General features: G+C 37.8%; 1 protein-coding gene across 1 annotated transcript in view; it reads left to right on the top strand.

Moving 5' to 3' along the window:
* The window catches only part of PXDNL (peroxidasin like), a 330,955-nt gene that overhangs the window by 13,494 nt on the left and 289,977 nt on the right, over positions 1-27,484 (top strand). The window lies entirely within an intron of this gene.

Here is a 27,484-nt window from a genome sequence, read left to right as displayed (position 1 = left end):
GTTCTTTTAATTGTGATGTTAGGGTGTCAATTTTAGATCTTTCATGCTTTCTCTTGTGGGCATTTAGTGCTATAAATTTCCCTGTACACACTGCTTTAAATGTGTCCCAGAGATTCTTGTATGTCATGTCTTTGTTCTCGTTGGTTTCAAAGAACATCTTTATTTCTGCCTTCATTTCATTATGTACCCAATAGTCATTCAGGAGCAGGTTGTTCAGTTTCCATGCAGTTGAGCGGTTTTGAGTGAGTTTCTTAATCCTGAGTTCTAGTTTGATTGCACTGTGGTCTGAGAGAGAGTTTGTTATAATTTCTGTTCTTTTACATTTGCTGAGGAGTGCTTTATTTCCAACTATGTTGTCAATTTTGGAATAAGTGTGATGTGGTGCTGAGAAGAATGTATATTCTTTTGATTTGGGGTGGAGAGTTCTGCAGATGTCTATTGTCTATTAGGTCTGCTTGGTGCAGAGCTGAGTTCAATTCCTGGATATCCTTTTTAACTTTCTGTCTCGTTGGTCTGTCTAATGTTGACAGTGGGGTGTTAAAGTCTCCCATTATTATTGTGTGGGAGTCTAAGTCTCTTTCTAGGTCTCTAAGTACTTGCTTTATGAATCTGGGTGCTCCTGTATTGGGTGCATATATATTTAGGATAGTTAGCTCTTCTTGTTGAATTGATCCCTTTACCATTATGTAATGGCCTTCTTTGTCTCTTTTGATCTTTGTGGGTTTAAAGTCTGTTTATCAGAGACTAGGATTGCAACCCCTGCCTTTTTTTGTTTTCCATTTGCTTGGTAGATCTTCCTCCATTCCTTTATTTTGAGCCTGTGTGTGTCTCTGCACGTGAGATGGGTCTCCTGAATACAGCACACTGATGGGTCTTGACTCTTTATCCAATTTGCCAGTCTGTCTTTTAATTGTAGCATTTAGCCCATTTACATTTATGGTTAATACTGTTATGTGTGAATCTGATCCTGTCATTATGATGTTAGCTGGTTATTTTGCTCATTGGTTGATGCAGTTTCTTCCTAGCCTCGATGGTCTTTACAATTTGGCATGTTTTTGCAGTGGCTGGTGCCAGTTGTTCCTTTCCATGTTTAGTGCTTCTTTCAGGATCTCTTTTAGGGCAGGCCTGGTGGTGACAAAATCTCTCAGCATTTGCTTGTCTGTAAAGTATTTTATTTCTCCTTCACTTATGAAGCTTGGTTTGGCTGGATATGAAATTCTGGGTTGAAAATTGTTTTCTTTAAGAATGTTGAATATTGGCCCCCAGTCTCTTCTGGCTTGTAGAGTTTCTGCTGAGAGATCCACTGTTGGTCTGATGGGCTTCCCCTTGTGGGTAACCCGACCTTTCTCTCTGGCTGCCCTTAACATTTTTTCCTTCATTTCAACTTTGGTGAATCTGACAATTATGTGTCTTGGAGTTGCTCTTCTGGAGGAGTATCTTTGTGGCATTCTCTGTATTTCCTGAATTTGAATGTTGGCCTGCCTTGCTATGTTGGGGAAGTTCTCCTGGATAATATCCTGCAGAGTGTTTTCCAACTTGGTTCCATTCTCCCCGTCAGTTTCAGGTACATCAATCAGATGTAGATTTGGTCTTTTCACATAGTCCCATATTTATTGGAGGCTTTGTTCATTTCTTTTTACTCTTTTTTCTCTAAACTTCTCTTCTCACTTCATTTCATTCATTTGATCTTCCATCACTGATACCCTTTCTTCCAGTTGATCGAATTGGCTACTGAAGCTTGTGCATTCATCACGTAGTTCTTGTCCAGTGGTTTTTGGCTCCATCAGGTCATTTAAGGACTTCTCTACACTGTTTATTCTAGTTAGCCATTCGTCTAATCTTTTTTCAAGGTCTTTGGCTTCTTTGCAATGGGTTCGAACTTCCTCCTTTAGCTCAGATAAGTTTGATCATCTGAAGCCTTCTTCTTTCAACTTGTCAAAGTCATTCTCCATCCTGCATTATTCTGTTGCTAGTGAGGAGCTGTGTTCCTTTGGAGGGGGAGAGGCACTCTGATTTTTAGAATTTTCAGCTTTTCTGCTCTGTTTTTTCCCCATCTTTGTGGTTTTACCTACCTTTGGTCTTTGATGATGGTGACATACAGATGGGGTTTTGGTGTGGATGTCCTTTCTATTTGTTAGTTTTCCTTCTGACAGTCAGGACCCTCAGCTGTAGGTCTGTTGGAGTTTTCTGGAGGTCCACTCCAGACCCTGTTTGCCTGGGTATCAGCAGCAGAGGCTGCAGAACAGTGAATGTTGCTGCCTGATATTTCCTCTGGAAGCTTCATCTCAGAGGGGTATCCAGCCATGTGAGGTGTCAGTCTGCCCCTACTGGGGGGTGCCTCCCAGTTAGGCTACTCTGGGGTCAGGGACCCACTTGAGGAGGCAGTCTCTCCGTTCTCAGATCTCACAGTCCATGCTGGGAGAACCACTACTCAGGATAGGTTTTCTACTTCTGCAAAAAAAAAAAAAAAAAAAAAAAGTCATTGGAAATTTTATAGGGATTGTATTACATCTGTGTATCACTTTGGTAGTTGTAATCTCAACATCTTAAGCTTTCCAATTCATAAACATGAAATCCTTTTTCATTTATTTAGGTCTTCCTTATTCTTTCAGCAATGTTTGTAGTTTTTAATGTACAAATGTTTACCTTGGTTAAATTTAGTTCTACACATTTTATTCTTTTTGATAATATTATAAGTGTAATTGTTTTCTTAATTTCCTTTTCAGATTATTTGTTGCTGATGTACAGAACACAGCTGATTTTTGCATGTTGACCTTGTACCTGCAACTGTGATAAATTGATTTATTATCTATAGTAGTTATTTTCTGAAATCTTTGAGATTTTCTAGATACACATTATGTCATCTGTGAATAGAGATAGTTTTACTTCTTCTTTTCCAGTTTGGATGCCTGTATTTCTTTTTATTGCCTAACTGCTCTGGCTAGAACTTCCAATATAGCATTAAATAGTAGTGATGAAAATAGGCATCTTTGTCATGTTCCTGATGTTAGGGGGAAGGTTTCTTTCACCATTAAGTATAATGTTTTCTGTGGATTTTTTATAAATATCCTTTATTATGTTCAGAAATTTCCTGCTATTACCTGTTTTTTGAATATTCTTTTTTGATTATAAAACGGTGTTGAATATTGTGAAATACTTTTTACGTATCATTTGATAGGATTGTGTTTTCTCCTCCATCATTCCATTAATGTGGTGCATAACATTGGTTGACTTTCTTATGTTAAACTATCCTTGCATTCTTAGGTCAAATCTACTTGATCCTGGTGAATAATGGTTATGTTATGCTTTTTATTCAATTTTCCAGTATTTTGTTGAACAATTTTTGCATCACTATTACTAAAAGATATTGCTCTGTGTTTTCTTCTGTTGTGAGGTCTTGTCTGTGTTTAGTAGCAGGCTAATACTGAACTCATAGAGTGAGTTAAGAAGTGTTCCTTCCTCTTCTATTTTTTTGGAAAATTTTGAGAAGAGGTGGTATTAATTCTTTAAATATTTGATAAAATTTACCAGTGAAACTATTTGGTCTTGAGCTTTTCTTTGTTGTGAGGTTTTTGATTATTGATTCAATCTCTTAAAAAGTACTTCGTCCCCCACTCAGATTTTGTACTTTTTTTTGAGACAGTTTTTGTAATCTGTCTATTTCTAATAATTTCTCTATTTTACTTAGGTTATCTAATTTGTTGGTGTACAATTTTAATAGTACTCTCATATTTTATTTATCTCTTTTAATAAAGTCAGTAGTATTGTCTTCACTTTTTATTTTTCTTGCTTTCATGGTTAGCCTTGCTAAAGTTTTTAAAATTTTATTGATCTTTTCAAAGAACCAACTTTTGGTTTCATTGACTCTATTTATTATTTTTCTCTTCTCTATTTCATTTATCTCCACTCTAATCTTAATTTTCTTCCTTCTGGTTGCTTTGCATTTAGCTTGCTTTTCTGTTTCTAACTCCTTCAGATGTAAAGTTAGGTTATCCATTTGAGATCTTCTACTTTTTGAAAATGTAGGCCATTACAGTTATAAATTTCTCTCTGAGCACTGCTTTCACTGCATCCCATAAGTTTTGGTATATTGTATTTTTGTTTTCATTTGTCCTAATTATTTTTAAATTTCCCTCAAGATTTCTTCTCTGACCCGTTTGTCATTTAAAGAGTGTGTTGTTATCTGACATCATACTGGATGGGCAAAAGCTGGAAGCATTCCCCTGAAAAACTAGAAGAAGACAGGATGCCTACTCTCACCACTCCTATTCAACATAGTACTGAAAGTCCTATTCAGAGACATCAGACTAGAGAAAGAAAGAAAAGCCTTCCAAATAGGAAAAGAAGAAGCCAAATTATCTGTCTTCACTGACAATATGATTCTATACCTAGAAAACCCTAAAGACTCCACCAAAAGGCTCTCAGAACTGATAAATGACTTCAGTAAGGTTTCACAATACAAAGTCAATGTACAGAAATTAATAGCATTTCTATACACTAATAATGTTCAAACTGGGAGCCAAATCAAGAGTGCAATCTCATTTTCAATAGCCACAAAAAAATAAAATATGTAGGAATACATCTAACCAAAGAGGTGAAAGAGCTCTGTAAGGAAAAGTATAAAACACTGCTGAAAGAAATCGTAGATGACACAAACAAATGGAAAAACAGTCCACGCTCATGGATTGGAAGAATAAAAATTATTAAAATGGCCACACTGCCCAAAGCAATCTAGAGATCCAGCACTATTCCTATCAAACTACCAATGTCATTTTTCACAGAATTGTAAAAAACTATTCTAAAATTAGTACAGAACCAAATGACAGCCCAAATAGCCAAAGAAGTCTTAAGCAAAAAGAGCAAAGCCAGAGGCATCACATAACCCAACTTCAAACTATATTATGAGGCTATAGTAACCAAAATAGCATGGTACTGATTCAAAAACAGACATATAAACCGATGGAACAGAATAGAGAACCCAGAAAGAAAGCTGCACACCTACAGCCAACTGATCTTTGAAAAAGCCAACAAAAATAAACAATGGGGAAAAGACTCCCTATTCAATAAATGGTGCTGCAGTAACTGGCTAGCCCTATGCAGAAGAATGATACTGGATCCCTACCTTTCACTGTATACAAAAATTAGCTCAAATTGCACTAAAGATTTAGGTATAAGATCACAAACTCTAAAAATCCTAGAAAACCTAGGAAATACCATTTTGGATGCTGGACTTGGGAAATAATTTATGACTAAGTCCTCAAAAGCAATTGCAACAAAAACAAAAATTGACAAGCAGGAACTGATTAAACTATAGGGCTCCTCCATAACAAAAGAAACTACCAACAGAATAAATAGCCTATAGGATAGAAGGAAATATTTACAAACTGTGCATCTAATAACGGTCTAGTATTCAGAATGTATAAGGAACTTAAACAATTAAAGAAGCCAAAAACATATAACCCCATCAGAAAGTGAGCAAAGAACATGAACAGACACTTCTCAAAGAAAGACATACAAGTGGCCAACAAACATATGAAAAAATGCTCCACATCACTAATCATCTGAGAAATGCAAATTGAAGCCACAATAAAATACCATTTCACATCTGTCAGAATGGCTATTCTTCTTCTTCTTTTTAGAGATGGGGTCTTGCTCTGTCACACAGTCTAGAATGCAGTGACATGACCATAGCTCACTGTAGATAATGGCTATTATTAAGAAGTTAAAAAACAACAGATGCTGGTAAGGCTGCAGAGAAAGGAGCCAGAACACTTATATGCTGTTGGTGGGAATGTAAATTAGTTCAGTCTCTGTGGAAAGCAGGTTGGAGATTTCTCAAAGAACTTTAACTACCATTCGACCCAGCAATCTCATTACAGGGTATATACCCAAAGGAAAACCAACTGTACTACCAAAAAGACACATGCATTCATATATTCATTATAGCACTTTCATGATAACAAAGACAGAATCAACCTAGGTGCCCATCAACAGTGGATTGGATACAGAAAATGTGGTACACATACACCATGGACTACTATGCATCCACAAAAGAGAATGAAATCATGTCCTTTGCAGTAACATGGATGCAGCTGGAGCTCATTATCCTAAGCACATTAATGCAGAAACAGAAAAACCAAATACTATGTGTTCTCACTTGTAAGTGGGAGCTAAACCTTGGGTACATATGGACATAAAGATGGGAACAAATTGACACTGGGGATATTAGAGTGGGGAGAGAGGGAAGGGTGCAAGGACTGAAAAGCTACATGTTGGGTAATGCGATCACTATCTGTATGACAGGATCATTTATACTCCAAAACTCAGCATCACACAATATACCCATGTAACAAACCTACACATGTACCCCCTGAATCTAAAATAACAGGAAATCTAAAATTACAGAAAACAAAACAAAAAACAAAAGAGTATATCATTTAATTGCCACATATTTATGAATTTTCCAGTTTTACTTCTGTTATTGATTTCTAAATTCATTCTATTTGGTTAGGGAAGATATTTTGTATTATTTCAATCTATTAAAGCTTATTAATACTTGGATTCATGGTTTGATATGTGGTCCATCTTAAATGTTCCGTGAGTACTTGAAAAAATGTTTATTCTTTAACTGCATTGTGGTGTAAATATTTTTATTTATTTTTATTTTTTAAATGATTGATTGATTGATTGATTGAGATAGGGTCTCAATCTGTTGCCCAGGCAGTAATGCAATCATAGTTTACTGCAGCCTTGAACTCTTGGTTCAAATGATCCTCTCACCTTAGCCTCCTGAGTAGCTGGGACTACAGGCATGTGCCACCATGCCTGGCTCATTTTTCTTTACATTTTGTAGAGACAAGATTTTGCCATGTTGACCAGGCTAGTCTTGAACTCCTGGGCTCAAGTGATCTGCCCGCCTCAGCTTCCCAAAGTGCTGGGATTACAGGCGTGAGCCACCACACCCTGCCTGTTGTGCTGTAAATATATTTATATAGCCTGTTAGATGTAGTTGATTTACAGTGCTTTTCAAGTCTTCTATATCATTATTTATCTTCTGTCTACATGTTCCATCCATTATTAAAAGTAGGGTATTGGAGTCTCCAACTATTACTGTAGAACTATCACTTTCTCTCTTTAGCGGTCCTTTTTTCGTCGTATAATTTGGGGCCCTGTTGTTTGTTGTTTTGGGGTCTCAGCCAAAAAAATTATTTGCATCATGTTTTAAAAGTCATTCTGCTGCTCTCTGCCTTTTGATTGGAGAACTCAATCTATCTATATCAAAAATAATTACTGGTAAGAAAGGACTGACTTCTGTCATTTTCCTGTGTTCTGTATGTTTTATACCTTTCCTGTTCTTCTCCTCCATTACTACCTTCTTTTGCATTTAATTAATTTTTTATTTTACTATTTTGATTCTGATCCCATTTCCTTGAGAAATGAGACACGAGGTAATTGATATCAACTTAGCTTCAATAGCATAAACTCTGCCCTCTACAATCTGTACCTCCACTGTTATGTTGTTACTATTACATATTACACCTTTATTATGGTGTGCCTGTGAACATAAATTTATAGCTATTATTTTATGTATTTACATTTAGATCATATGGGAAATAAAAAGAAGACTTAAACCCTGAAATATAATAATTGTGTCCTTTATAATTACCTATATAGTTATCTCTACTGGATGTTTTCACCTCTCTCTATTGTTTAGAGCTGTTATTTAGTGTCCTTTCATGTCAGCCCAAAAGATTCCCTCTAATATTTCTTGTAGGATAGGTCCACTAACAATAAAATCTCTTAGCTCTTGTTTATCTGGAAATGTCTTAATATCTTCATTTTTAAAAAGCTTTTATTTTAGGTTCAGGGATACATGTGCAGCTTTGTAATACAGGTAAATTACATGTCATGGGGGTTTGGTGTACAGATTATTTATTACCCAGGCAATAAGCATCATACCCAACAGGTAGTTTCTCAATTTTTTTCCCTTCTCCCATTCCTCACCCTAAGTAGGCTCTGGTGTCTGTTGTTCTCTTCTTTGTGTCCATGTGTTCTCACTGTTCAGCTTCCACTTATAAGTAAGAACATGCGGTATTTGGTTTTCTGTTCCTGCATTAGTTTACTAAGGATAATGGCCTACAACTCCATCCATATTGCTGTAAAGAACATGATCTCATTCTTTTTAATGGTTGCACAGTATTCCATAGTGTATATATACTACATTTTCTTTATCCAGTTTACTGTTGATGGCCTTTTAGGTTGATTCTGTGTCTTTGTTGTTATGAATAGTGCTGCAATGAACATAGGTATGCATGTGTCTTTATGAGAGAACAATTTATATTTCTTTGGGTATATACCTAACAAAGAGGTTGGTAGGTCGAATGGTAATACTGCTTTAAGTTCTTTGAGAAATAGCCACACTGCTTTCCACAATGGCTGAACTAATTTATGTTCCCACCAGCAGTGTATAAGTATTCCCTTTTCTCTACAATCTTGCCAGCATTTGTTATTTTTGACTCTTAGATAATAACTATTCTGACTGTTATGAGATGGTATCTCATTGTGGGTTTGATTTGCATTTCTCTAATGATTAGTGATGTTGAGCATTTTTTCATATGCTTGTTGGCTGTGTGTATGACTTTTTTGAAAAGTGTTTATGTCCCTTGCCTACTTTTTAATGGGGTTGTTTGTGGTTTGCTTGGTGATTTCTTTACATTCCTTATAGATTCTGGATATTAGACCTTTGTTGGATGCATAGTTTGCAAATATTTTCTCCCATTTTGTAGGTTGTCTGTTTACTCTGTTGATACTTTATTTTGCTGCGTAGAAGCTCTTTAGTTTAATTAGGTCACATTTGTCACTTTTTGTTTGTGTTGCAATTGCTTTTGGCATCTTTGTCATAAAATCTTTGCCAAGGCCTATGTCCAGAATCATATTTTCTAGGTTATCTTACAAGGTATTTATAGTTTTACATGTTACATTTCAGTGTTCAATCCATCTTGAATTTACTTTTATATATTGTATAATGAAGGCATCCAGTTTTAATCTTCTGCATATGGCTAGCCAGTTATCCCAGCATTATTTATTGAATAGGAAGGAATTTCTCACTGCTTGTTTTTGTCAATTTTGTCTGAGATCAATTGATTGTAAGTGTGTGACATTATTTCTGGACTCTATTCTTTTCCATTGGTCTATGTGTTTGTTTTTGTATCAGTACCATGTTGTTTTGATTACTATAGTCTTGTATTATAGTTTGAAGTTGGATGATGTAATGCCTCCAGTTTTGTTCTTTTGGCTTAGGATTGCCTTGGCTATATGGATATTTTTTTGGTTCCATATTAATTTTAAAACATATTTTTCTAATTCTTTGAAAAATGTCATTTGTAATTTGCTACGAATAGTATTGAATCTGCAAATTGCTTTGGGCTGTATGCCATTTTATTATTCATTTTCGAGGGATAGGTTTGCTAGATATAAAAGACTTTTGTTGACAGTTTAAAAAATTTTCAGCACTTTAAAATGTCATTGTCTTTCCTTCATGTCCCCATGGTTTCTGATGATAAATCTGCTGTTAATCTTACTGTGGATCGCTTGTACATGACAAGTTGCCTCTCTCTTAGTGCTTTAAACATTCTCTTGTTTTTGGCTATCAAAATTTGATAATAATTTGTCTCTCTGTGGATCTTTTGCATTTATCTTTCTTGGAGCTCACCGAACTTCTTAGCTGTTCAGATTCTTATCTTTTATCAAATTTGGAAAGGTTTTGTCTACTATTTCTTCAAGTATTCTTCATTTTCCTTTTTCTCTCTCTCTTTTCTTGGGATTTCTCATTTATGTGTATGTTAATATGCTTGATAGTGTCCCACAGTCTCTTAGGTTCTGTTCATTTTTCTTCGTTCTTTTTACTTTCTGCTCCTCAGGCTGGATAATTTCAGTTGACCTATCTTCCAGAGTGCTGATTCTTTCTGTTGCCTTCTCAAATGTGCTGTTGAAACTCTCTAGTGAGTCTTTCATTTGGCTATTGTATTTTTCAGCTACAATATGTCTTTTTATATTTTTCATCTCCACTATGTCTGCTCCCTTTACATAATTTCTATCTCTCTATGGATATTCTCTATTTGTTCATACATTGTTCTCCCAGTTTCCTTTATCTCTTTGCCATGGTTTCTTTTGGCTTTTTTAAAGCATATTTAAGACAGTTGATTTGAAAGTCTTTGTCTAGTTAGTCCAATGTTTGTGTTTGTTTCATCAGGGACAATTTTCATTAGTGCCTTTTGTGAACTGGACAAACTTTCTTGCTTCTTTGCAAGGTTCAGAGTTTTTGTTGCAACTTGGATATTTTGAATAGATAATATGGTGACTCTGGAAGTCAGTTTTTTTCCTTTCTTCAAGATTTGTTTTTGTTTGCTATGGTCTGTAGCTGTTTGCTGTTAGTGACTTTTCTAAACTACTTTTTTGTAAAGTCTTCTTTTTGTTACATGTATTCTCTGAAGACTGTTCTTTTTACTTGTGTTCAGCTAGAATTTTGGTAGAGATTTCCCTAATGCCAGGAATCAAAATGAAAAATAAAAAAAGAAGACAGAGGCTGGGTGCGGTGGTTCACATCTGTAATCCCAGCACTTTGAGAGGCCAAGGTGGGTGGATCACAAGGTCAGGAGATCGAGACCGTCCTGCCTACATGGTGAAATCCCATCTCTACTAAAAATATAAAAATTAGCTGGGCGTGGTGGCATGCATCTATAGTCCCAGATACTCAGGAGGCTGAGGCAGGAGAATCGCTTGAACCCGGGAGTTGGAGGTTGCAGTGAGCTGAGATAGCACCACTGCACTCCAGCCTAGGTGACAGAGCGAGACTCTGTCTCGAAAAAAAAGAAAAGAAAAGAAAACAGAGAGATATGAAAAAGGAAAGAAAGAAGGAAAGAAGGAAAGAGAGAAGCCTCTCCCAAAGCTTGTAGATTGACTCGTGCCTGGGGACTCCTTCACTGCTTAGCCAGACCATTTACAACTCTGTTTCAGTCTTTACTTTCTGTTTGTGTTAAACCAAGAGATCAGCCAAAAAATGCAAACAAGGTTTTCTTGGGTCTTTTCTGAGCCTGAGTTCAGTCCTGGATATGCTTGTGGCTTTCTAAATTTCCCAGTGTACACAGCAACTTTTGAATATTCTACTTTTCTGAAGAAACCCTTTTCTCAACTTTCCTTCTAGGCTTTTGCTGCTCTGTTATTTGCCTACACTGTAATCTTGTGTCCACGTGTCTGTGAGTTGTTTTTTGGCTTTAGAATGGTTTTGAGGAATGGCTGCTGCTTTTCTTCCCTGAGTTAAGTTCAGTGAAATGAAGACAAGCACCTTGTCTCAGTCTTTTAGGTAGGCCCCAGATAGGTTCGAATGGACAAATACTTTGAGAATTCTCTGAGAATGAATCTGCTTTGCTCCCTCCAGAAGCAGGGCCCAGGACCCTGGACTGCTGATTTCAAGACTACCTTTGAACCCAGGATGGGGGTGGGACAAGGGCAAGTAAAAACACCACAGAGCTTTCTTACAATTTATAAGCTGTCTTTTTCTTGATTCAGCCTTTGCTTTGTTGCTGTAAACCTTTGACTTTTCTAGAGTTCTGACGAAGTTGGTTTTGACAGTTATTGCTTGATATTTTAATATTTCTCTGAGGACCCCTTGGAGCTACCTACCATTCTGTTTGCTGACCTCACCTCATCTCATGGTATTTTTTTTATTCTGACATTTTATCTTCTGTTTCTTGCCACTATAATGAAATGTAACAAATGTATATGTCTAGTAGTGCATAATTGATATTCAATGTGTATTCCTTAACCACATGAACATAATTGCCTAATGAAGGCTGTTTAAGATTTTTAACATTTTTAATAAATTGGATGATCATATACAAATAATTAAAAATAGCTGACTTCCTATTAAATCTCACCTATTAATTTTTCCAAGTGTATTGATTTTATCTTTTGGAGGCCCTGCTCTGAATTTTATCTCTTTAACTTGGTAACCACTGGTGACCTGCTAGTATTCAAATTTATCCAGAATCACTGGAAGCAAAGTCACAGAGAAATTTAATTGTACTCCTAAAAGTACAGTTGGCTTGCTACTTTACACATGGTTCATGATTAATTTGTTTCAGGAAAATATACCATTTATGATTACCCAAATCAAAAATGTCCAATCAAATATCTTTATATATGCTTTGTTGACGTTAAAGAAACTTATTAAATGTGCTCTTGTAAGTTTTTAAATCTCTATTATGAGAAAATATGGATTCAATATAAGTATGACTGGGAAGCCTCAAGAAAACACAGCTAATGTGAACAGACATCAAAGGCTGCTCAGTGAACAGGGCCTGGATGACAACAGCTTTGATTCTTTCTGCCATCACTCACCACTTACATTTTTATCACAAAAATTGCCTCTTCGGTTCAGGATAACAAACTGGCTTGTATATGAAGTTATATTAATATTTTACTAGGTTTACTGATTTGGGTATTTAAATTAAATATTTGTCAAAATAGAAATTGCCTCTTTGGTTCACATGGTCGAGCTGATTGGCTTTTGAAAGAGGTTGTATTTACATTTTTCTGGGTCTACTCTTGAATGGTTGCTGACATAACTAAGTTTACCTGTGCCAGGTGCTGTTGGGTAAAAAACCGAGTGCAGCAAGCTTGGGTATTTGTTTGGAGGCTCCAAACAGGGCACATATCTGCTGCCTGGGAAAGCTGTGAGGATAGCAGAGGGAGTAGTTTAGTGTAGAGGTAAAAAATTAAAGAAAGAAGGGGCCCTCTGCAAGTCAGCCAAACTGGGAATCTCACCACAATGAGTGACAGCTGTTGCCATTAGAGCACGCTCATTACCAAATGAGGTTTTAGAAGCATGGATTGAGATAGAGAATGGTTTGCTTGTCATAACCAAACTGTAGTTTTTATATCCATACATCAGATAGAATAAAAGCCACTGAAGGTTGTCACGGTTTATGTAGTAGTATAGATGAGTAGTCAGGTAGACATAGACAGGTAGGTAGACAGATAGAAAACTATCAGAACAGTGGCAGGTGCATAGCAAGTATTATATGTGTTCATTCTCATTATCTATGATAAAATAATTTTTGTTATTGCCTCCTCATTAATTCAGGTCATTTGATGGTGGTGATTAGCACATTTTTAGCATACAAATAAAATTAGGTTTCAAAATTACATTTTTTTGTTGCATCTTTAGATTATTGCTTTATGACAGACATTTGTATGTAAAAGAACTTATTTCTGGTATGATACAATGAAATTCTAATTTGCTCATTATTCTGAGAAGGCTCAAAGACTATAAGATAGTTGAAGGCAAACTTTAAATCTTTGCTTGGCTGTTAAGTAAGTCTGATTATGAAGAAGAGGAGAGAGAGAAAATGCCAGATCACAGAGTACTAAAAAAATCTGTTTTAAATAAATATTTTAAAGAGAGACAATTATTGGGCATTAGCCAGGAAATCACTATTTCAATGCTGATTTTAATTTCCCTCTATTTTTCAGTTGTGTGGCTATAACTTTCTACGTTGTTCTTTCCAACTTACCAACTTGATTGTTCCTTTAAGCAATTCCAGTCATGTGCTATCATGTTCCGATCAAAATTTTTACTTTTCTTCCTGCTATCCCTCCAGATCATGGCAAGAAATTTGAACCCTGACATTTTTCACAGTCTGTATAGATTTTTCTCTAAGAGAAAGAAATTATTGTGTATTTTATATTTTATACTGGTTTTCAATTTAAATGAATCTTAAAGAGTCTATGCAGTTGGTTGTAAAATGACTGAATTAGTCAGTGTGATTTGACCTGCTTGGGATTGAGGATTCTTCTATTTACTAATATTTGCCTTTATAATATTTGATGGCAGTGATGTTTAGAAGTCACACGGGCGCTACATAATTTGAGAGTAATATTTTAAAATCATACATTGCTTTTTTCCCTATGGAAGAAAGAGTCTTAGCTTGCTTTTGCCTTTAGCATCTTAAGGATGCTAACGAAGTTTCTGATAAAGTCATCATTTTCCCTGGGAGCAGATGTTGGGTGACTTATGCAAGAGCTTATGTTCAGTGATCTTTCACTCTGGCTCCAAAGTAAATGCTTTCTCTATTGTGTAGCTACCTTTTCAGGTACCTTCAGTAACTTTTCTGGTTTCCATGGTCTGTATTTTATTATCTTTATATCCCCCAGGATTTAGGAATATGTCTTCAACATGGTAGATAACTTTTCATAATAACTATAAAAAATTTTAAATTATTTAAAACTCATGATTTAGGTGTTAACTATTTAACATTTAGAATTATGATTATGTAAAATGTAAGTTTTATTAATAAAACATCTGCATAATAATAGATGGGTAATGATGACCATCAGATATACATAATTCCTTTATCTTCACTCATTGATTGCAGATTCATGTTTGATATGACACCTAAGCTCTGGCTTTCAGATTGGGAATCGTGAGACCTTGGCTATGTCACATTCCCTGGGCAGGGTTTGATTTTAATAATGTTGACTCCAGTCTGAAAAAGGAAGGACATATGTATATATATTTATATATATAATATAAAATGTGTAATATATATATAATCAGAAAGACATGTTAAGGTAGAATAGGCTCTAAACACTTTCTATTTGATTTCTTTATTTTTAATGTTGGCAATTATATTTGTGATTGTTTACAGTGAGTGATTGTTTTAGAAAATATTATTTCTAGTCAACAGTGCTGTAACAGACTATGAGAACAAATGTAAATATTTCCTACAGTACAACATAAAATGATTGTAGTAAGAATACTATTATTAGTAGTAATGTGAAAATGCTACATTCAAAGGTAATAGTACCAAAACAGTTTTGGGATATAAGTACTTATCTCATGGTTAAAGTAGAAAACAAAACAACACCTGACTTACTGTTATATTTTCTCCCCGCCTTGGGTTGGATGAATTTCTCCTGGCAAAGCCTGGTCTGGTGCTGCATAGAGAGGTAAATACCACCGGTCTGTGGTCCTTTGGCTCCCCGGTATCTGGGGTCAGGTGGATCTTCAGAGTCACTTCTGGCTGACTTTATGCTCCAGGGGCAGATAGGATTCTGACAAGGAAGAAGGAGGTATTTTACCTGTGTGGAATTTTTTTTTCTTTTTGTAATTTGAGACAGGGTCTTACCCTGTCACCCAGGCTGGAGTACAGTGATATGATCACAGCTTTTTTCAGCCTTGACCTCCCAGACTCAAGCGATCCTCCCATCTCAGCTTCCCAAGTAGCTGGGACTACAGGAATACGCCACCACACCAGGCTACATTTTTAATTTTTGTAGAGATGGGGTCTCCCTCTGTTGACCAGACTGGTCTCTGACTCCCGGCCTCAAGTGAGCCTACCACCTTGGCCTCACAGAGTGCTGGGATTATAGGTATGAGTCACCCACCATGCCTGGCTTGTGGATTCATCCTGATCCCTGGTTTCACACACTTTAAACAAACTTTATGGCATCCTTTTTTTCAAAACAGCAAAAGAATGGAAATAACAGTGTGAGAAAGGGAGGAACACAACAGCTGGGCTGCTCTGTGCACACTCGGTCCTGCTGAGAGCACTTATGGAGCCGGAGGTGTGCCCATGGGTCTGCTGGGTGCTGTGGATGGTCCACAGTGAAAGATAAAAAGCCCTCCAACACCTTCCTTACAATGGAAGAGGGCAGAGAATGCATAATTACATGCTAATATTGATAATGTGCCAGATACACATGCATGCTCATGCACAGGCACACACATGTGCTTCTAGGTGGAGAGTGAAACAGCCTGGAGCAACAGAATAGGGAAGACTTAGCGACACCACCATCTCTTCTAAGTGCTTTGCATACAGAATTCATGTGATCTTTTTAACAGTTCCTTGTGGTACTACTATTACCCACTGGAGAAACTGAGGCACTGCAAGGTTGGGTGAAACGAGTCTAGCTTAGGGGTGGTGCCAACATCAGACCTAAACAAGCTGGGGCCCAGAGTCCTGCTCTCTTCCTCTGTTCCCTGCCCTGGGGAATCGCTTTCTCCAGCAGAGGCGGAGCCTTTTCGTCTTAGAGGCGGTAGCCAGAGAAAGGACAAGGAAAGAGGCCCTTTGGGTAGTGCGGTTAGAGGATACAGCCTAGCAAAAACTGAAAATTGAAATTTTAAACCAGGAAGTGTAGAAACCTTTGTACTTCTTATTGAAGTAACAATAGAAGCTTTATACTGAGCAGAGCAGGTTTTGAACAGGTACCTATAATAGGGAAGGCAGCAGTTCCTTTTGTCTTTCCACTTAGATATGAATGTGAAACTGCTGAGCTGCTTAGCACCCCCTGTTTGTTCCATGTTGGGGTGAGCTGGGCCCAGCGAGTGTGGCCCAGTGGGCAGGCAGGCAGAATGAGCGGAGGAGCTCGGGCCAGAGTGGGCCCAGGGTAGGTGCCTTCAGAGAACTGAGAGTTGGTTTAGTCTTTATCAATAACTAGAAATAAGTTAGTACACTTAACTCCTTTGCAGAAGAAACTGAGCCCAGGTGAGCTATTTGTATTGATCACTTGGCAGGAGCACCAGCTTCCCTTATGTCCTTATCCAGAGCGTTTTCTACCACTCCTTGTTCATCTGGTTGTTCGTGGCTATTATGTTATTATGCAGTCACTTTTTATTAGGTTTCTGCTTCTTAAATGTTAATACATCATAATAAAAATGTGTAAGGCATTATTCTAGGTGATTTCTAATATTAATCCACATTGCTTAATTTATACATTGCTGCATTGCAGATTTTCAGGCATTTATATAACCCCAAACAACATAAAGTATTCCTCTCTACTAATTTTCTATGGCAGCATAGCAAATTCCCACAAACACAGTGGCTTAAAGCAGTGCCCATTTATTAGCTCACAGTTCTGTGGGCTCAAAGTCTGGCAGCTTCAACTCTCATCATGGAGTCTGTGGCTGGGCCCTCACCCGGAGGCTCTGGGGAAACATCTACCTCCAGGCTCACTCAGGCAGGGTTCAGTTCCTGGAATTGTGGATCTGAGATTCCTGCTTCCTTGCCAGCCAGGTGGCCCCTGCATCTTGGAAGCCAACAAAGTTTCACTAAATCCTTTTTATGCTTTGAATCTGACTTCCCCTTCTACCAGAACTAGAGAAAACTCTACTTTTAAAGGGCTCCTGAGATTAAACCAGAACCACCCAGTTAATCAGTCAACTGATTAGTAAACTTAACTACATCTGCAAAATTACTTTTTTTTTTTTTTTTTTTTTTTGAGACAGGGTCTCGCTCTGTCACCCATGCTGGCGTGCAATGGCATGATCTCGGCTCACTGCAACTCAACCTCTGCCTCCTGGGCTCAAGTGATCCTGTCACCTCAGCCTCCTGAGTAGCTAAGACTACAGGTGCAAGTCACCATGCCTAGCCAATTTTTGTATTTTTTTGTAGAGACAAGGTTTTGCCATATTGCCCAGGCTGGTCTCAAACTCCTGGGCTCAGGTGATCCACCGACCTCAGCCTCTGAAAGTGTGGGGATTACAGGTGTGAGCCACCACACTTGGCCTGCAAAATTACTTTTATATATGTAAGGTATCATAGTCACAGGCCTGATATCTCATTATATTCAAAGTCCCATTCTTGAGGAATAGATCCTGGGGTCTGGCATCTTAGAATCCTGTCTACCATATCCTCCAAAGTCTGAATTTCTGCTACACTATATAACGCTTTTGCTGTACACACACACACACACACACATTCTTTTGTAATGTTATTTTATATAAATGCATAATAGTTTTATCAACATTTTAATTATACCAACATATAATAGGCAATTATTTTAAGTGCTCTATAGTTTCAGAATACCAACTGTTGTTATCATTCTATTTACATTATACAGAATACATGTTTGTGTATTACTATTTAGCAATCAACCACTATTCTAGAATCTACAGATGGGTAGAAATTTTATGATGTGTAGATATTTGTAATATATCCTTATGCATGAGAGCAGAGAAAATTTGAGAATAATATTTATAAAATACATTTGAATACAGATATACTTGATATATGCTCCTACCAATTTTTAAAGGGCGGAATTAGCAAGATAGAAAGTAGTTTATCTTTATTTCATAGTATATTAGTAATATTATGAAAAGTGTGACTCATGAATCAATCCATGACTAAGCTCTTAAAGGGCAAACAACATTGGTATTTAGCAATCTAATTCTCATATCTGTAGCAGTTTACAAAAATAACAATATATTGTCCTGAGGAAGTGCACAAAAGGAATTTATTCAGTTGTCAGAAGAAACTATTTTTGTAACAATAAAAGTATTTAAGGCCGGGCATGGTGGCCCACGCCTGTAATCCTAGCACTTTGGGAGGCCAAGGCAGATGGATTGCCTGAGCTCAGGAGTTCAAGACCAGCCTGGGCAACACAGTGAAACCTCGTCTCTACTAAAGTACAAAAAAAAAATTAGCCGGTCGTGGCAGCGTGCACCTGTAGTCCCAGCTACTTGAGAGGCTGAGACAGGAGAATTGCTTGAACCTGGGAGGCGGAGGTTGCAGTGAGCCGAGATCGTGCCATTGCATTCCAGCCTGGGTGACAGAGCGAGACTCCGTCTCAAAAAGAAAAAAAAAAAGTGATTGAGTTGTAAGAAAGTCTCAGCTGGAAATAGGCAAATGCCATGCTCACACAATGAATTTGGCTTTTATAATACCTGGAATTCCAAGAAAACAGTAATAGGCAAGAAATTAAGGGAAAATGTTGGCCATGTGTTAACCTAAAATCACTCTAGGAATAAACTACATTGTTGGGTACAGCAGATTTGGAAACTTCTTAATTTTCCACCTCACATATTGAAATTTTTTTTAACCTCTTCAGGATTAGAGGCATTCACGAAACCTTCAAAATGTAGAAAATTACTTTGGGATATCTAAAAAATATGGCCATATGTTTTATCTGGTCTTTGGCTGTTATTCTCAATTCATTGACAAATTTTATCCAAATTTGTCTTTACAACACCTTCATTTTGTTCAAAACTATATTTTCAGGTGTTCTTTTAAAACTAGGTTTTCACAACAAAATTTTTGAGGTGTGAGGGCAAAATGGTGTGTTGCCTTTCCTTCCCCATCATAAGGGTGATGGCCGATACTCCAGTAACAAAAGACAGGCTAACAACAGAAAAGTAAAATGGATTTATTTAATCAAAGCTTTTTGTGATATGGGAGCCTTCAAAATGAAGGCCCCCAAATACAGAGAAACTGCCCGTTTCTATGCCTAGGTCTGATGAAAAATGAGCAGCTGGGTGGAAATCTGATTGGATGAAAAGGGTATGATCTAATGCTAACAGACGGAGTGAGAAAACCCAGTGTATTAGCCTGTTCTTGCACTACTATAAAGAAATACCTGAGACTGGGCAATTTATAAAGAAAAGAGGTTTAATTGGCTCACGGTTCTGTAGGCTGTACAGGAAGCACGTCTGGGAAGCCCTCAGGAAACTTACAATCATGGTGGAAGGCTAAGGGGGAGCAGGCATGCCTTACATGGCTGGAGCAGGAGGAAGAGAAAGTGGGGAGGTGCCACAGACTTTTAAACAACCGGATCTCATGAGCACTCACTCACTATCATGAGAGGAGCACCGAAGGGGAAATCCACCCTCATGATCTAATCACCTCCCACCAGGCCCCACCTCCAACATTGGGAATTAAAATTGGACATAAGATTTGGGTGGGAACACAGACCCAAATCATATTACCTGGCAAGGCCTGTCTGCTCAGATTCTTCTTGGCCTCTTCATGCAGCGTTCCTTCCTCCAAGGTGTGAGGCTAGACCCTTTCTGGAAAGGGGGTCATATGATCTGCCATTAAACAAAATAGGTCAGAGAATTTCTTTATGGCCAGCCCTTACACAGAAAGGCAGGGAAGGCTGGAGAAATATTTTTATGGTTTATCGCTGACTTTAGGGAAAGGGGCTTCTGGTTTCTACGTCCACCTTGGGGAAGAAGAATTCTAGTTTCTATGTCCACCTTGGGGAAGAAGAATTCTAGTTATTATGGCTAGACTTGAGGGAGAATGAATGGTGAGAGACAGAAGAGCAGAAGGTCAGAGAGAGACTTTGCTTCTGGGGCTAGTTCGGAGGCTATCACTTTGGGGTATCATTTTCTGAACCCTGTGAGAGGTCTGATCTATGTTACAGGTCATACTCTCAGAACTGTGCTTCCAAGTCCAGAAATACTTCTTGAAATATAAAGAAATACTAAAGCATCTGCCTGCATAAAAGAATGCTGGAGCTCAGGAGATTCACCATTCTTTTAATAAGAACCACTGACGTTTTTTGAGTGCTCATGAAGATCCAGACTCGGCACCACTCAGAACAATTGTACAAGGGAAGGAAGGTGTTATTATGTTTCTTATTTTGCAGGCTAGGAGGGTGGACCTGGATCTGGGATTCAAACTTAAGTCTGCATGAGTGCAGAGCACCAAACGTCAGTCACTGTACCTCACTGCTTCTCTTCAGGAATTATCAGTTCCACAGGGAGCTAGATTTCAAGTTTATTCTTCTGCAGACCTGCTCCTCCCTGGGAGAGGCCCCAGGCACTGACTTTTATTGCGAGGCCTCCTATCAGGTTCCATACTCTCAGGCCGACTTCACCATGAGCTGAGAAAGGAGAACTAAAACATGAACCATGCAGTAGGTAGCTGGAGACTACTGCACTTTCTCTTTAAAAGCAGATAAAGTTTACTGGAGGAATATCATAGCAGTTCCATGATGCCTGGTTCCCGGTTGCAGCTGCATCCTGATTCTGCCCCTAGTCAATCCATCCAGCAAGTTTTTATTCAATTTTTTCATTTACTATTAAGTATATTGAAGTCCAAGGAAAAGAACTTTCTCCTGAATGCCAACACCTGCTGATTTCCAGGTTGTAGGCCCTCGCCTTTCAGACTTTGCTTTGTTTGTATTTCCTATTTCTGTCCCATTCTCTGCTCTGGTAATCGCCAGCGTCTTTGCCCTTTAGCTTCAGTCCTGCTGTTGCCATCTGGAGGGCCGGGTGACTGGCAGCTTGCGTGGCGAGGCAGCGCCTGGGGGCCCAGAAGGCCATTTTTGTTGCACAATGACTCACCAGGGAGCTGCAACTTGGCAGTCAGAAAAGCAGCAGCGACTTTCAAAATGGTGGGATTTTCTTCAAAAGGCATTTTATAACCACTTGGAAATCCCCGTATTGGAGCAAGGCTGTCACGGAAGACCCCTCACAGTGTGTGCATGTGCGCCTGCATGCATGTGTGTTTGTGTGTTTTCCATTACAGGCAGAAGTAAAAAGAAAAGGACAATGGTCAAAACCTCTTTCTAGGCTTTCTCTTCCCTTTCCATTGTCAGTGGGAGAAGTAGCTCTGCTGGGCATCTCTTAAACCAATATATCATTTGTGTTTTTAAATTACTGTGCTTGTTTCATTTTTTTAATGCAAAATTAATGCATACTTGCTACAGACATTCTGTAAAAAACAAAAAAATGGAATGTTAGCAATTAAACCTGAAAGTCCCAACACTTAGAGAGCACCAGCTTACTAATGTTTAGTAGATTTCCATGCAGTATTGACTGAGCCTGAAGTCATTATCTGTTCAAAGTCATATTTCTCTAAGCTTCCCAGCCACTATGTGGCACATGTGAAAACTCGATGGATATCCAGCATTCTTTTTGGCATTGCTGTTTGCAGTGGCAGTGAAACAACGAAGACACTTACAGCATTTAACAGAAAAGCATCATACTTGAAGAATGCAATCCTAATTTGAAGTTAATTAAAACAGTTGGCAGAGTGTTTGTATCTTTTATTTGCATTATTTTTTGCTACCTCCTGTTAATCTTTTGCAAATTGAAATGACCAATTATACAGTAACAAATGCTGTCTTTTAATGTCAACTAATTTTAAGAAATGGGTCCATTAAAAATATACTGCTTTTAAATTTCATGTGCATTTATTTAATTTGTAGAGATTGAGGAAGGTTGAGATGCCTTTTGGCCAAATTGACAAATTGGCGAATTGTGTTTTTCATTTCTTCCTCTCAAGCTTCCCCAGGGACTCCCTGTTAACAGTCTATTTTCCCAATTCTTCTCAAACTCCCTTTTTCTCTTTTAGATATACATGTAAGCATAGTTGGCCCTCTGAATCTACAGGTTCTGATTCTCAGAGTTCAACCAACCACAGATAGAAATATTTAAAAGAAAATGATTAAAAAATTAAAATAATACTAATAAAAATACAGTATAGAATAACAACTATTTACATAGCATTTACATTATATTATATTATATTATATTATAAGCAATCTAGAGATGATTTAAAGTACAGTCAATCAATCTTATCTTTGGGTTTCAAATTAGGATTCAACTGACCTCAGATTGAAAATATTTGGAAAAAAAATCCAACAAAGTTTCAAAAGAAAAAGTTGAATTTCACACCATGTACCTCATTGAATCCATGGGAATGAAGTGATGTGTAGGCATTATTTTAGGTATGTAAGGAATCTAGAGATGATTTAAAGTATACAGGAGTGTTTAAAGTATACATATGTAGGTTATATGCCAATACTACGTCATCTTACATAAGGAACTTGAGCATCCTTGAATTTTGGTGTCAGAGGAAGGTCCTTGAATTCAATGCCTCACAGATACCCAGGGACCACTGTACATACACAGACATCCATATAGCTATGGATACAAATGTGTGTGTGTGTGTTTCTGTGTATTTTTCCCTAGAAATACATTCTTCCGTTTAGTTTTTGGCCCAAAGAAAATCTCTTTTGAAGGTAAGTTGTAGGGAGTATGGCATCGTGGCTGATCCCAGAGCGGGCCTTGGTGATCTCTCTCAGACAAACCTACACACGTGGCTGTGTCCTCCCTTCTATCTGTGGCTGCTCTCATATGGACGCTTTAGAAAAGTACCAGAAACCATCTGTGCAGATTTTTTGAATGTACGATTTCCTGTGTTTTTCAAAATACGAGACTGAAAATGAGCTGTCTGTTGGTCCCTGCATGTGTGCAGACATCTTCAGAGGCACAACCTAATTGCTCCTTAATTCCTCCAGGCTTGTCCATCTCAGGCGTGGGCTCCACCCCACCCACCAGATACTTTTGTATGTCAGTTGGAGTTGATCTTTGTGGTTTAGCATGTGGGGCCATTGCTCTGATAGAGAAAGGCAGTCACTGGGCGGAGCCAATGGCTAGGTGGTGGCGGGCAGGTGACACTTGCATGGACAGTCTCACAGAGGCATCATGTTCAGGCTGCCCTGGTGATGACCATTCGCTGCTGCCATGCTAATGCACTGTCATCATGCACTGACGGGCTACAACACTGAGGAGCAAGGACTGTATGCAGAGGGCTGATCTCAACATCATATTGGAAATTCTCATTTGTTAAATTGTATCTTTGACTTATTATGAATTGCAAATGTGTTATTTCAGTGATTATTTCAATAATTTTGTTATAATGTGTTATTTCAATAATTTTCATCACTGGTAAAATCTGTCTTAAGGAGATTACCTTATAATGAATACTTGAAACCTGCCAGTGATCGAAGCTTTGAAATTTCACTCACACTGAATAAAATAACTCTCAAACTAAATCCCTGTTTCTAGGTGCAATCCCTCAGATAGATTTATGTAGGACTTTGTGACTCCATTTCCAGCCTTTTCCTCTCTTTTCCCCCCAGACTCTTTAAGTTTGAATTCTCTACTTTAACAATGCTAAAAAATTTAATTTTGCTTTAATTCTGAAATATGTATTTCAAGAGAAAATATAGTGTAGTCTGACATCACAGAAATAAATATTTTTGTGCCCATAATACTTACAGTTGGGCAAAAACCATTTACATAGATAGTATTGTCTATTTTCTATTTCATATAATTTTCATAGAGAAACTGATGAAAAAAAAACAAGTCAGCTTCTTAGGTTGACTGAGAAGCAGAAAAAAATTGTAAGGATTTTTTTTAAATGAGCAAATTCTCATGCATTTAAAAAATGCCAGTAAGAAGGAATAGGTTTGTGAGCTCAGACATGCTATTTTATGTTGTGCCGCTAGTGGGAGTTTGTGCCGTTTACAACATAGAAATTAACTTGCACATTGAGTAGAAAACCACTGAGCATGTCTGATTGAAGTCACAGGAAAAGGTATGAAAATCTGCATTTGATTTTCTATGAACATAATATAATATTAAACTTTTTGAAGTTCAACTATAAAATGGAATTCGAAGAACATAATTAATAACCAAAATATCTGTTTTTATTCAAATTAACTGAAAATGAGATAATTTTTTATTTGCTTAGATGTTTACTTCTATCATCTTGTACTTTTTGAGGTTCTATCTTGAGATTATTTCTCCTACTAAGAAGTTGAAATATTTCCAGATTGTGTTGCCCTCTGAGGAGTCTTATATTTACTTCCTTTTTGGATACATTTAAGTTTTTCTTAAATTCTTGTGCTATGTCAGATACAGGCAGATGATCATTATTTTCATAAAGCTTGTAGATAATAAAAATGTAAAAAAATCTAAAGTCGATTTTAAAAATCATCTGAGTGAATTTATAAGTTGATCTCTATAATACAGGGTTAAAAGAATAACTTTAGACAAATTACATTTAACAGAGTTTAACTGAGGAAATAACAATTTGTGAATTGGGCATCTCTGCTCCCAACCAGAATAGGTTCAGAGTGATTCAGGTGCTGCCATGTGGCCAGAGTTTATGGGCAAAAAAGGGAAAATAAGGTATAGTAAATGGAAGTGAGGTAGAGAAACAGCCAGATTGGTTATAGCTTGGAGTTCGCCTTATTTGAACAGTTGGCCACCTGCAATTGGCTGAGACTCGGCTGCGTGTTACAATAGTAGGTTACAGTCTGTTTACACATACAGTTAGGTTACAGTTCACTAGGTACGAAGAAACCTTTAGGCCAAATTTGAAATATGTAAAGGGACAGCTTTAGGCTAATCTTAATTTAACAACACTAATCTGGCTGAAATAATCGGTAGAGTAATGGAAGATAAATTATAAGAGAATGGTGCTGACTGATCTGTTGCTCTTAGATTCCATAATTCTGAAAGTTATTTCTCACATATCATTTCTTTAAAGGAATACATGAAAATAGCTGTTCACTTAGTCAATAGTGTACAAAATATGAAGATGGCACTACCATCAGGTGGGAGGGAGGCTAATGCCACAAGCAGTGTAGAATCACTTCCTGCTGCTTCAGCGCACTTTCTTTCAGGCCCAGAAACCTAGAACAGAGAGACTGGGGCACCTAACACTACATAAATAGAATAATTTGGATGATGGTTAGGTTGAGACAACATCAAAAGATAATAATGGCCTCCTAGTTCAATGACTTTCACTTAAGCAATGCATATTCAACCATGCTTGCTCCCTTGATGTAAGGATGAACAAGCAACAGAAGACATGCCTCGTGGAGTTTACATTTTAGAGGGTGAGCCTGTCATATGAAAAGTAAATATCGTGATTAATCCTATGAAGAAAATGGAGAAAAATAGAGACAACCTGAGGAAGTGACATTTTAGTTACAATATGTCAATGTCCATGAGAAGCAGTTGCTAAATTATTGTGGACAGCCAAGTTTTTCTCTTATTCGACTTCTTAGTAATTCTGATAGTATTGATCACTCCATCCTTGAAATCATCTTTTTCTCTGCAAGCTTGTCTTCCCCCCACCCCCTGGCTCCTTAAGCTGTGAGGTTTCCCCGGATCCTCTTTACCTAAAATCTCTGGGTGATCATGTGTACTTTCTTGTCTTCAGATACTGCCTGTACATCAAGTGATGCTCACATTTATGTCTTTAGGCCTTATCTCAGTCCTGAGACCTGAATCAATGTGTTTACACTTTGCTGCCTGTAAAGCACCTCAAATATATTCTCTCCTAAACTGAACTCATGATCAACCCTGGCTTAACATCTTCACATCCCTCTGGCCATATATATATATATATATATATATATATATATATATATTTTTTTTTTTTTTTTGGTAAACAGTGACAGTATCCTCTGGTAATCCAGATCTGAAAACTGAGAATAACCTTTGATATTCATTTATGGCCCCATAGTCAATTGCTTATCAGCTGTGATCAATTTTCCATCTAATCCTTCTGATGCTTCCTCTCCCTATCTGCAGCCTTAGTTTAGGTCCTTGACAGATCTGCCTTACATCACAGCAGTAACCTCCCAAGTTAGGCGTCCTGTGTGCTGACAGGAAACAGATGACATACAGATTGGGCATTCTGAAGAGAATTTAGTTAAGGAACTCTTACAAAGGTTCAGATATGGTGTAGAAAAACGAGGAAAAATGCAATATCCCATGTGTCTTAGTTTATTCAGGCTGTTATATAACAAAATATCATAGATCGAGTGGCTTATGAATAACATAACCACTTATAAATAACATTTCCTTTTTTTTCCTTCCTTCCTTCCTTCCTTCCTTCTTTTCTTCTGTCCTCTCTTCCTTTTTTTTTGAGATGGAGTCTCACTCTGTTGCCCAGATTGGAGTGCAGTGGTGCCATCTCGGCTCACTGTAACCTCTGCTTCCTGGGCTTAAGCGATTCTCCTGCCTCAGCCTTCCAAGTAGCTGGGACTACAGGCATGCACCACCATGCCTGGCTAATTTTGTATTTTTAGTAGAGATAGGGTTTTGCTGTGTTGGCCAGGCTTGTCTCGAACTCCTGACCTCAGGTGATCCACCCATCTCGGCCTCCCAAAGTGCTGGGATTACAGGCATGAGCCACTGCGCCCGGCCCCTCTCTGCTTTCTTACATTGCCAAGCAGTATTGGTGGGTAGAGGTGGAGTGGGTTCCCAACAATTGCAGTTAGCAGTCCCAGCACTTACTGGCAGTGGGGGTGGAAAATTGGTTAAGGTAAGATGATCACAACCAGCCCAAGAGCCAAAAATAACTGGGCTTCGTGCCTCCTTTGTTATGAACACCAGGGATTGAAGGCTCTGGAAGAAAGAAATGAGATCATAGTAATTACTTTTATTAGTGCCAATTAACTCTCAAAAGTGGCATGTGATGTTTGGCAGGTGGAGATCTGTGAGCTGCATATGGACAATCATCTGAAGCGTTTAGGAAAGTGCTTCTAGCTGTGTCCCTCCCCATTTCCCGTGTCCGCTACTATACAGATCGTTTATGGGATCATGGAGCCTGAGAGTCAATAAATACTGGTTTCTGAAGTGTTCGGTTAAAGATACGGATCAAGTAAATTGTATTCCACAATATATTCAAGTACATTATTGTATCAGAAAAAACAAATTTCAAACACATAAGTTTTATTTTGCATGAAGAGGTGATGGTGATGTGAGTTCTTCCTGGGTCATAGGGCATTTTTAGAGAGGAAAGATTTTGTAGGAGACTGTTGACAGTGAGCAAAAGAACTATGCTGTCCAATATGGTGGCCACATGTATGAGCCACAGGTGGGTGCCTGTTG

Source organism: Nomascus leucogenys, chromosome 16 (genome assembly GCF_006542625.1).
Source record: "Nomascus leucogenys isolate Asia chromosome 16, Asia_NLE_v1, whole genome shotgun sequence".
NCBI classification, from domain to species: domain Eukaryota; kingdom Metazoa; phylum Chordata; class Mammalia; order Primates; family Hylobatidae; genus Nomascus; species Nomascus leucogenys.
This window is presented reverse-complemented; position numbering and strand designations above follow the sequence as displayed.